The sequence below is a fragment of the Dasypus novemcinctus genome, unplaced genomic scaffold (assembly GCF_030445035.2).
Source record: "Dasypus novemcinctus isolate mDasNov1 unplaced genomic scaffold, mDasNov1.1.hap2 scaffold_212, whole genome shotgun sequence".
Lineage (NCBI taxonomy): Eukaryota > Metazoa > Chordata > Mammalia > Cingulata > Dasypodidae > Dasypus > Dasypus novemcinctus.
The window spans coordinates 13237-24654 of NW_026688185.1; the positions used below are offsets into that span (position 1 = coordinate 13237).

The following is an 11418-nucleotide window of genomic DNA, read 5'->3' on the forward strand; positions in this document are numbered from 1 at the left end:
ACCTCAACCTTTCAGGAAGGTTTTCAGTTTCCATGTTCCCAATACTGCCATGGAAGAATCTCTGCTGCAGTCACTGCTTTGGGCCCCACATTGGGTGCCAGATGTCAGAGTCGTGGACCCAAAGGGTATTAGGAGTGAAAGACAAAGAGAGATTGGGATCAGGGGATGTGAGAGCATTGAAGCTTCAAGCTCATCAGACAAGTTTATTAATCTCAGGGATTTCTTTATATACCCCAAGCAATCGTGAGAACCAGCAACTATTCTTGCTAACTATTCCCATTACCTTAACTTGTGTAACACATTACCTTAACTTGTGTAACACAAATGCTATGATTATAATTCAAAGTACAAAATTTCAATGTTCTATTATATTGTTGAGAAAACATAGCCATAAATCTTGTTGCCCAGGTTGTTCCATTCTACCTAGTCCTCATTCCACCTGAATGTACACATCTCCTTGCTAGATTTATGATCTGTGCATATCTGTGCATGGAGACAGCATGACTCAGTGGTCAAGGAAGTAGCTTGCTTCCATGGAAACAACATGCCTTTGTTTCCCTCATGAGGGTTTTTATGTTGGAGTTTGATGCTGAAGCCTTAAGCAGGAGCCCTGGGAAGTAAACTCACAGAGAAAAGAGAAGCCAGCACAGGGAAGAGAGGAATGCTGAGCCCAGGAAGAAGCAAGCCCTTGGAAGAAAGGAGCCTTGAACCCAGAGAGAAGCAAGACTCTGAAAGGGAGGAACCCAGGAAGCCTGAACCCTTGCAGCCATCAGCAGCCATCTTGCTCCAAATACACTTTGGTGATGAAATTAACTTATGCTTATGGCCTGGTATCTGCAAGCTCCTACCCCAAATAAATACCTTTTATAAAAGCCAACCAGTTTCTGGTATTTTGCATCAGCACCCCTTTGGCTGACTAATACACATGGTATGCAGGATATGGTTTTGTAGAGAAAAATAAGAGAATAGTTCTTTCTTTAAGCAAAATCATTGGCTATTGAAAAATTTTAAAGAGAAAAAATACAGGATAAAACCTGAAAGAATAGGAAAGTTGCAAAGGATTTGCAGAAAAAGAATTTTGTTTTTCATGGTTATTGCTGGATAAGACATAATGGGTTTTCCAATAAGATTTTTATAAACAGCATATGCATGCAAATTTGAAATTTGGTTTTTCCCATTAAAATGACAGCATTTTCTGGGATTATTGTTCTGCTTTCAGTAGGTGATTGAAAGAAATTTTATTTGCCTTATGAGTAATTGGCCTAGAAGGCATTTATTATGTTTCTTATCACAACAATTCACTGCCCTGCATGTAGTCTTTAATATGAATGCATTTTTAAGAGAATCAAGTCATCTTCCTTTTTTAAAAAAATATTTATTTAATCATCTTCCTCTCCCACCACTCTGCTATTTTTGCTGTGTATGTACATTTACTGTGTGATCTTCTGCATCTATTTCTCTTTTGATTTTCTATTCTCATGTTTTTCTCCTCTAGGACTCAACAGTATTTGTTCCTGGGGACCACTGATGTGGAGAGAGGTTTGATGTCAATTGTGCCACCTCCGTTCCTGGTCTCCACTGTGCTTCACTTTGACTCTCCCCTTCATCATTCTTTTGTTGCATCATCATCTTGCTGTGGTACTCACTTCCATGGATACTGGCTCACTCTATAGGCACTGACTCACTGTGTCACTGGCTCATCATTTGGGGCATGCTTCCTCTTCTTATTTTTCACCAGGAGGTCCCAGGGATCAAACCCAGGTCCTCCTATATGGTAGGTGGAAGCCCTATGACTTGAGGCACATCTGCTTCCCCTCATCTCCCTTTTAATATATCTATTTTTGTAAAGGATCATACTACTGCCAGAATATTGTTTTAATTTTTCATTGTCACTTTGGTTAAATAAGGAGCTGAGTCTTGTTCATGGTGACCTATGATCTTATTTCATATACATTACATCTTGCATTCCCTCAACCAAATCCTAAGTATGTCTCCTTGATCAAAGCTTTCTACAGGGGTCCCAGAAAATAAAAAATTGTGGGAAACAAAGGTATGTTGTTTCCATGGAAGCAAGTTACTTCCTTGGCCACTGAGTCATGCTGTCTCCATAGTTATACATGCAGGTCATAAATCTAGCAGATGTGTACATTCAGGTGGAATGAGGACTAGGTAGAATGGAACAACCTGGGCAACAAGATTTATGGCTATGTTTTCTCAGCAATGTAATAGAACATTGAAATTTTGAACTTTGATTTATAATCATAGATTTTGATCCATTGTGTTACACAGGTTGAAGTAATGGGAATAGTTAGCAAGAATAGTTGCTGGTTCTCACGATTGCTTGGGGTATATAAAGAAGCCCCTGAGATTAATAAACTTGTCTGATGAGCTTGAGGCTTCAATGGTCTCATATCCCCTGATCCCAACCTCTCTTTTTCTTTCATTCCCGATACCCTTTGGGTCCGTGACTCTGAAAAAAATTGTTAATTTTTTACCTTAATAGAAGAGAAATTTTAAAAGTTGTTAGGATTATTTGATATGTTGGGACTTGCATGGGATGTGTTGTCAAATTAAAAAGAATTACCTAATTTTCTGTTGGTTAAATTTGAGTGGGCAAAAAAGTTATTCATATAAACATTTCAGAAATTATATGAAGTTCTTAGAGAGTTGTCAAGATCTTTACTGCTCATGACAGGCACTGGTGCAGATTTGTGAGGTATTGTACAAGAGTGAGGTCTTATTAGTCAGTCAAGTTATTCTTTATAAAATGCTCCATTCCACAAAATAACCAAGTTGCCTGGTCATTTACATTGTATTCTTCTGGTGCTTCTTTTTAACTTCAACAACAACAAATAAACAAACAAACAAACAAACTTTAAATGAGAAGGTTAGCATATTTACCTTGCTCCATCTGTCAACTTCACAACACTTGTAAAACTGAAAGTTCAAGAGGTGTCAAATACCTTGCAAAAAGGACCCTTTAAACATCTTTAAATTGACTTTATACAATCTCTACCACCTCCAACTTTAACCTTATACCCAATTACAATTAAACTTATCATTTCAAGTTTATGAAAATCAAAATAAAACTATTAAAAGCCATCACTGGAGACATGGGGAGTGTTGGAGATTTGGGCCCGAAGGGTATCAGGAATGAAAGAAAAAGAAGAATGAAAGAAAGAGGAAGAAAGTGAGAAAGCTGGGATCAGGGGGTCCATGAGTAGAGACTCATCAGACAACTTTATTGTTTATAAGGGGCTCTATATATACCTCAGTCTACATGAGAACAAGCAGCAACATGCAGTTAACTATCAGCATTACTCATAGTCTAAGGAATTCAAAAAATCTTATCTCAAGGTACAAAGTCTAAGTGTTCAATTTACTACAAAAGGTATGTGCTCATCTTTCAGCCTTTAACAGCTTCCTCCTGTTTGCTGGGAACTATTTATTACTGAATTCCTTAGGCTGCAAGCATAGCCATGGAAACAGCATGTCTCTCCTTGTGAGACCTCTGTGCCTCAGTTTCCAAACTTTCCCTTTTTGTTTTGTTTGTTTGTTTACTTATTTATTTCTCTCCCCTTCTCCCACCCCGTTGTCTGTTCTCAGTGTCTATTTGCTGCATCTTCTTTGTCCACTTCTGTTGTTGTCAGTGGCATCAGGAATCTGTGTTTCTTTTTGTTGTGTCATCTTGTTGTGTCAGCTCTCCATGTGTGTGGCACCATTTCTGGGCAGGCTGTACTTTCTTTCACACTGGGCAGCTCTCCTTATGGGGTGCACTCCTTGCACATGGGGCTGCCCTATGTGGGGGACAGCCCTGCAAGGCACGGCACTCCTTGCACACATCAGCACTGCACATGGGCCAGCTCCACACGGGTCAAGGAGGCCCGGGACTTGAACTGCAGACCTCCCATGTAGTAGACGGACACCCTAACCAGTGGACCAAGTCCACCTCCCCCCCCCCTTTTGTTTTACTTGAGGTGACCATGCCTGTCTTAGGTTGCCCTCCTCTCAAAAGTCTTATTCATCATTGACTACCCGCCAAGCTCTTTGATTTGGGGAGATTATTGAAGTGCTTCGGCTAGCACCAGATTATTTGCATGTCCCATGGCTGTTACACTTTGCAATTTTCTTTGAAAGCACTGTCTGGCACAGGCAAGAATCATGAGCAATAGAACAAATATGTTTAGCCCTATTCCTAAAGCTGACAGGAAATGCTGTGCTTTCCACCAATTAACTGGGTTAAATTTTGTAATATGTGAAATCATATCTGAGAAAATATCCTTAACATTTGCTACATGAATTTGATTATGAGACATCTCTAATATTTTCCTTTGTAATTCAATGATTTCCAGAGAGATATTACTTTTATGGCCTAATAAATGATTCTTACTTTTTCCATACTATATTTGATGTATTATATGCAAGCAGAGTTAAACAGAAATTACTTTCATTCCAGCCACATCTCAACCCCCTTAACAAATTCAAATTATACAATTGATTTCTAATATGTAACATAGCTGATTTCAAATCATTAACTCAATTATTTAACTGCCCAGAATCTATATGCTCTTGACTATGGCACAAATCACTAGCATTTTTATGTCAGTTATGTACATATTGTTCTGTTCATACTTTCATGTAAAGTTATTACAGCAATAGCAGCAACTGTAATGATACCAATCATCCCCAAAATGCTTATAATAAGCAGTCAAAGAAAGCATCTAGTCCATTTCAAGAATTCTTGTGCCATATGTAGCAATAACTGACTTTCGGGAAATGACTGCCAAATTCCACATCATTCTCACAGGTATCCAGATGCCTTTTCTTTTTCTGGCCATCACTATAGTTTCTTCATTGGTATTCACCTTTACAGTGGAGCCAATTTTTCCTTTTCTCAGGCTTCAGTGGTAGGGCCCTGTTGCATCTGTGTCAACAGTCCTAAAAGGGGTGTTAGTGGAGTGGGCAGGGACATGACAGCCACCTGTTACTACTAGCAGGTATCCCAGGTGCTTTTTCATAATCTGAGGGTGATTTACAACAGTCCATCATTTCTGTCTTGCTTTTAGTATTTGCAATCCACCCCTGGATAGGGATGGCAGTCTTTAGAGTAACCAGGCACTATTGGATTAAATCTTTCACTTTTAGCAGGACCTCCCATGCTGCACACAATTGCACTTTTGGTCTCTTTCCAGAATTGTGATTAAAATCCAAGAGATACTTGTTTAGAATTTTGCTTTTGCCACAAACTCCATCCAAAGCCAATGTTGGTGCTTGCCACGTTCAATTCATAGGCTAAGTTAATGTCCACAGTTTACTTTCCTTTTATTATTATTTAAAGCAGCTTGCTGGAGGTTTTCCTACTTCCATGAAGGATTTTTCCCTATTAATACATACAATGGTTGTAATATTTGAGCTAAGTGAGGGATGAAAGATTTTCAGTATTCCAACCATATTACAAACTACATTAACATGAGAAAACATTGTACTTTATCAATTACAGCAGAGGTTATAGTTTTGTTTTGCCCAACTAAACAATATTGAAGAATTCATTAGAGGAGCAGGGACCTCACAGTCCACCCCAACTGTCTGCCCACCCCAGGCTCTCAAGATAAGATACCATTGTTTCTGCTGTTTCTTATAATTTTGAAAAAAGGATTACTTATTAACATAATGTCATCAGTAGCATTTTTTTAGCCAGATTTCTTCTGCACAGCCAGATTCTTTGCCACAAGGCCAGGGCAGATGGTTGGGCTACATACACAGCCTTGGGGAGGCACTGCAAAAGTCTATTGTTGACTTTTCTACAGGTAGGAGAATGCAGGCTGGCTTGACTTGCCTAAGGAAATACTAAAGAAAGTCTTAGCACATTTTAAAACAAAGTGATAGTGGCATAGTTGGATATTAATTTTTTGCAACAAGCTAGCAATATTTGGTACAGCTCCATACTACAATGGTATTACTGCAATTTATGATAAGAAGTTTTTTCTATGACACACACCTTTTTATATTAATTAAAGCCATAATTAATCATATTGTACTTTTGTTTAGTATTATGTTGAAATATTGGTAAATTTATACACTCTTAAGCATTCATATGAACCTTTTACTCAAACAGGGTTTAAAAATCTGGTTAATTTTATAACACTTTTAAAGACCTTCCATTCAATTTATAACATATTAAATGAACTCAACTATTTAATTTTTCTTTCAAGGTAATTAGTTTGGATAAAAAGCTACTTTTCAGGATTTGATTTTGAGAAAGCAGGTTTGAAAATTAATTTCCTTTAAAAGAGATGAGACCTTTTTTTCTTTGAACACTGAGGAAATGATGAGGTTAAAGCACAAGAAGCTATTTTGATAAAACAGACTTTCTTTGTATACTGATTATTCAAGATGAAAACTTTTTATAAACTTTTATCAAAACAGGCTAATGATTTGAGAGACTTTGAGAAAGAAGAAAATTTTAACTTTGCATTAGTATACTTCTTGATACTAAACTATTTAAAACTTTATAGACAGACCCATCAAATCTTTCTTAACTTTAACCATAAAAATTTCTTTTCCATTAACCTTCTACACTTTCAGTATTCATTCAGGTTTTGTCACACATTTTTTCTTTCTTAATAATCATTTTTCTTAGGACAAAATCATCTCCTGTTTCCTTAACAATAAAAACACATTCCGTATATCCCACATACATAAGTTACCAAAACAATTTTGGAAACTTTACAGGCAACCTTTTTCCAAAATATAATTACTATCAACACTAAACAAACTTGTTAAAATAATGAACTTTTCTTCATTTTAAATACTTATTAGCATGTAATACCAGAAATAGTCTTTTAGAAGCAGATTGGCAGGGGAGGCTGGCTGCCCACAAGTTTTCTTGTTATAAAATTACCTTTTATTATTATTATTATCAATTCAGGTTTTGTTTAATAATGACTTTTTGCAATTATCCATTTAAGTACCTTAATTTAAACAATGCTTTGTTAAAATTCTTATAATTATTTGTAACCATATAGACTATAATTATATTATTTTAAGACAAATTTTACCTTCACAGGACACATTCCCTTACTCAGAGTTACTACAATACCCTTTATAACTTACCGTATGCATTCAAGTTCTGTTCTGCATATGTTCTTTCTGATTTTATGAAGACCAGCTGTCTTATTTCAGGACAAAATACACTTTTTTAAACAAATGTATCAACTTTTAGTTAGCACTTCTACAAAATTTTACTTTTCAAAATATTTATTCAAGTTTTACATCCTTTATTTTGTGAATAAAAATAAACTATTCATTTCAACTTAGGCAAGAACCATTTTTTAATGAAGAGACATAGTAATTTCATTACTTAAGACTTACATTTTTTTATCATTGTAGAGATCCCATTAACATTTAAACTTAAGTATTAATATAAGCACTTATTTAATTTTTGGCCATTTGAATAAAACTCTTAGAAATTTTTATTTATTAATTTATATCACCATCCAGAGGTATCAAAACATAAACTGACATTGAACAAACACAAAACAATTACAACACATTAATAGGAACATACAGTTTACAATTGACTCATAATTCTTACTTTCTTACTTTTTTGGTATAGTTGTTTTTAAGTTCTCCATCATAGCACATCTTAGATTTTACTGTTTTTAAGATTTTTTCTGGAATCCATGTTGCCTGTAACATGCAAGCTTGTGCTTGGAAACATTTTTATTAGTTATCAGCAATCAGTTAAGATAATTTGAGCAGCATAAATGTAGTTAAGCTCTTATTTAGCAGTTTAGAACACACATTTCTTGGATTACTACTCTGTAAGACTATACTGAGACTTGAAGTTCAGGAGTAAACTATTGATTTAAAACCAAAAATTCCTTTTAACACCTTGATAAAAATTTTGTACTAGTTTTATTATTTTGGTTAAATAGGCCCAATCAGAATTAGCATGGAAACAAAACAGAACACTAATGTTGCTATGTTTATCTTCTTCTCCAAGAGTTTAATTCTATTAACACCCACTAGCCCACAACTACATTATTATGTAGACAGCAGGGGTTTACAGAGTTGCAGCCTGAATAATTTCCTTATCTTAGTTAACACTTTAACAGAGAGTTTTCTTACAAGCCTGATTTCACTAAAAAGGACTTTATTTAGTATTTTTACCTGTTTTAAATTTTCCCATACTTTAAAAGGTATTGGTTCATGATGGAACTCAGCACCTCCTTGAGGATTATTAGCATCTGATGGAGTTGGTCATGATATAACCAGAAAAGCTGATAAGAATTACATGGCCTCCAGATCCCCTTGTCAAGATCCTTGCAATAAACAGTATATGAAGGTTGTTCGAGGAGTGAGGTTGGAAACAACTATCTTTTTTTTTTATCATACAGCAATGGTTTATTTTTTTGTCTTTATTTTTTTAGTGTTACATTAAAAAAATATGAGGTCCCCATATACTCCCCACCCCCTCAGCCCACTCCATCCCCCCATAGGAACAATCTCCTCCATCATCATGAGACATTCATTGCATTTGGTGAATACATCTCTGAGCACTGCTGCACCTCATGGTCAAAGGTCCACATCATAGCCCACACTCAACCACTTCCCATTCAGTAGGCCATGGGAGGACATACAATGTCTGGTAACTGTCCCTGCAGCATCACCCAGAACAACTCCAAGTCCTGAAAATGCCTACACATCTCATCTCTTCCTCTCATTCCCCACACCCAGCAGCCACCATGGCCACTTTCTCCACACCAATGCCACATTTTCTTAGATTACTAATCACAATAGTTCATGAATAGAATATCAGTAAGTCCATTCTAATCCATATTCTATTCCTGCATCCTGTAGACCTTGGAATGGTTGTGCCCACTCCACATCTATATCCAGAGGGGGCTTAGATTCCACATGGATGCTGGATGCAATCCTCCTGCTTTCAGTTGTAGGCACTCTTGACTCCATGGTGTGTGGTTGACCTTCTTCAACTCCATGTTAGCTGAGTGAGGTAAGTCCAATAAATCATAGTGTAGGAGCTGAAGTCTGTTGAGGCTCGGGGCCTGGCTATCATATGGTCAGTCCAGAGATTCAGATCCCCTGGGTATATTTTATTTATTTATTTATTTTTATTGCCTTTGTGTGAGATGGTAATCCTCTTTCATTCTTTTACATATGGATATCCAGTTCTCCAGGCACCATTTTTTTGAATAGGCCATTCTTTCCCAGTTGAGAGGGTTTGGTGGCTTTATTGAATATTATATTACTATATAAATGAGGATCTCTATCAGCTCTCAGTTCAGTTCTATTGGTCTGTGTGTCTCTCCTTGTGCCAATACCATGCTTTTTTCTCTACTGTAGCTTTGTAGTATGTTTTGAAGTCAGATAGTGTGATTCCTCCAATTTCGTTTTTCTTTTTTCTTTTTTTTTTTCAAGACACTTTTATTTTTAAAACAGGTCACAGCATTAAGCTTTTGGCCCATTCTGTGGTTATACAAGCTATAAATGCTTGCTCAGCACGTGAGAGGCATCCCTTAGAAGTATGTTTGAAAGTGAATAAAAATCCATATAAAACAAAATAATCAAGTAGTTTCCATAGGAACACAGATAAGTGTAACCCCATCTCCTAGTCTTCCTTATCGCTGTGTCTGTGCCAACCCTACTCTTAGAAGGACATTTCAAAACTAGCAGTAATTAAGTTAAATGATCCCCCCCCCAAATACCTCCATTCTAGGTAAACTCACAGTTAGCAGCTACAAAAATAGTATTTACACATTAATACTAGCTGGAGCACAAGTGGCCGGGTGGTGCTTCATCCCACTTTCCCAAGCACAGGAAAAAGGCAGAGCACTGGCGTCTTGCTCCTCTACTTCGGGTGGAAACCCCCAGCTCTCGATTTGTTGCATGACTTGCCATGCAGGCCCTGACATCACATAGTAGATGGTTGGCCTCTGGAACCTATTGAAAGTGGAAGCAGTAGCCACAGTGTAAGCCCCCAGCATCCAGTCAAACAGCATCCAGTTGCCCACGTGCATTTCCGGCAGGCCACAGTGCTCAACGATCCGATCAAGGCCATCACACGTGGGTCCCCATATGCTAGATGAGTAATACTTCTCATCTGGTTTGCATCTCTTCTGCAGAAGAGGCTTTACATGCTCATGATCATAAAGGATACAATTAAATGATCCATATACTCCATCATTCACATAATACATAAAGGTTTGTTCACTTCATTCATCTTCATCATCAGAGCCTGTCTGTTCCTTAAATACAATTTATTTTGGCAATGATATTCACTGCAAGTGTGAAAGCTGAAGCAACATAATATCAGCCTGGTTCAGCTATGATTCTCACTCCAGAATCTAATGGGAAATACTTGTCTAATGCTGGATTAATGACACTGGTTATCTCTTCAAATTTAAGCTTCATGTCATCAGATCTGGGAAAGCCACCACCAATATCAAGCAGATACATGCTGAAACCAACCTCAGCTCCCATGTCAAAGACACAGCAGGCATCATAGATGGCCTGCACAAAAGTTTCAGGATCAGTATAGCCACTTCCCACATGGAAGCTGACATCAATGACATCAATATCGAGCTCTTTAGCCCATTCCAAAAGAAGCCTGCTGTTTTTGTGTGTGGCTCCAAATTTAACACTAAGGTGGCAGACTGCTTTGGAGTCATCGGTGGTAATCCACAAAACCAACTTTTGCCTTTGGATATGCCCTGGCCACTTTCATCAACTCAACCTCGCTGTCAAAAGTCATCATCTCAACTCCATTATTGGTGGCATACTTAATTTGAGACACTTGTTTACAAGGGTTTGCATAGATTATCCTCTCTGGTGGCACCCCAAGACTCTGCACCAACTGGATTTCAGTCTTGCCAGCACAATCAAATCCTGTCCCTATGGAAGCCAGGGTCTTCACTATGGCTTTACTGTCATTACATTTGACTGCAAAGAATGGGGTGACACGAGGAAGAACTTTTAACCATCTCAGATGTTCTTTAGAATGTCTCCAAGGTCCACAACATAGACGGCATCTTTATCATCATCAGAAGAAACTTCATTAATTTTTTGGCCCAGAATGTCCTTGGCAGTAAAACCTTCATCAGGAAATGGCAGTCAAACTCCTCATTACTGAAGTTGTTCATGGTTTCTTGATGTTCCACTGAAACACAACAAAATGGAAAACTAAGAGACAGAATTTAAAGAGATTTCTGGGAAACGGACTTTGGCCCAGTGATTAGGGCGTCCGTCTACCATATGGGAGGTCAGCGGTTCAAACCCCCAGCCTCCTTGACCCATGTGGAGCTGGCCAGGCGCAGCGCTGATGCGCGCAAGGAGTGCCGTGCCATGCAAGGGTGTCCCCCGCGTGGGGGAGCCCCACGTGCAAGGAGTGCACCCATG

General features: G+C 37.8%; 1 pseudogene; it reads right to left on the reverse strand.

Moving 5' to 3' along the window:
* Positions 1-9773: 9773 nt before the first annotated feature.
* On the reverse strand, positions 9774-11205 carry LOC131277641 (ornithine decarboxylase pseudogene; annotated as a pseudogene).
* Positions 11206-11418: the final 213 nt, after the last annotated feature.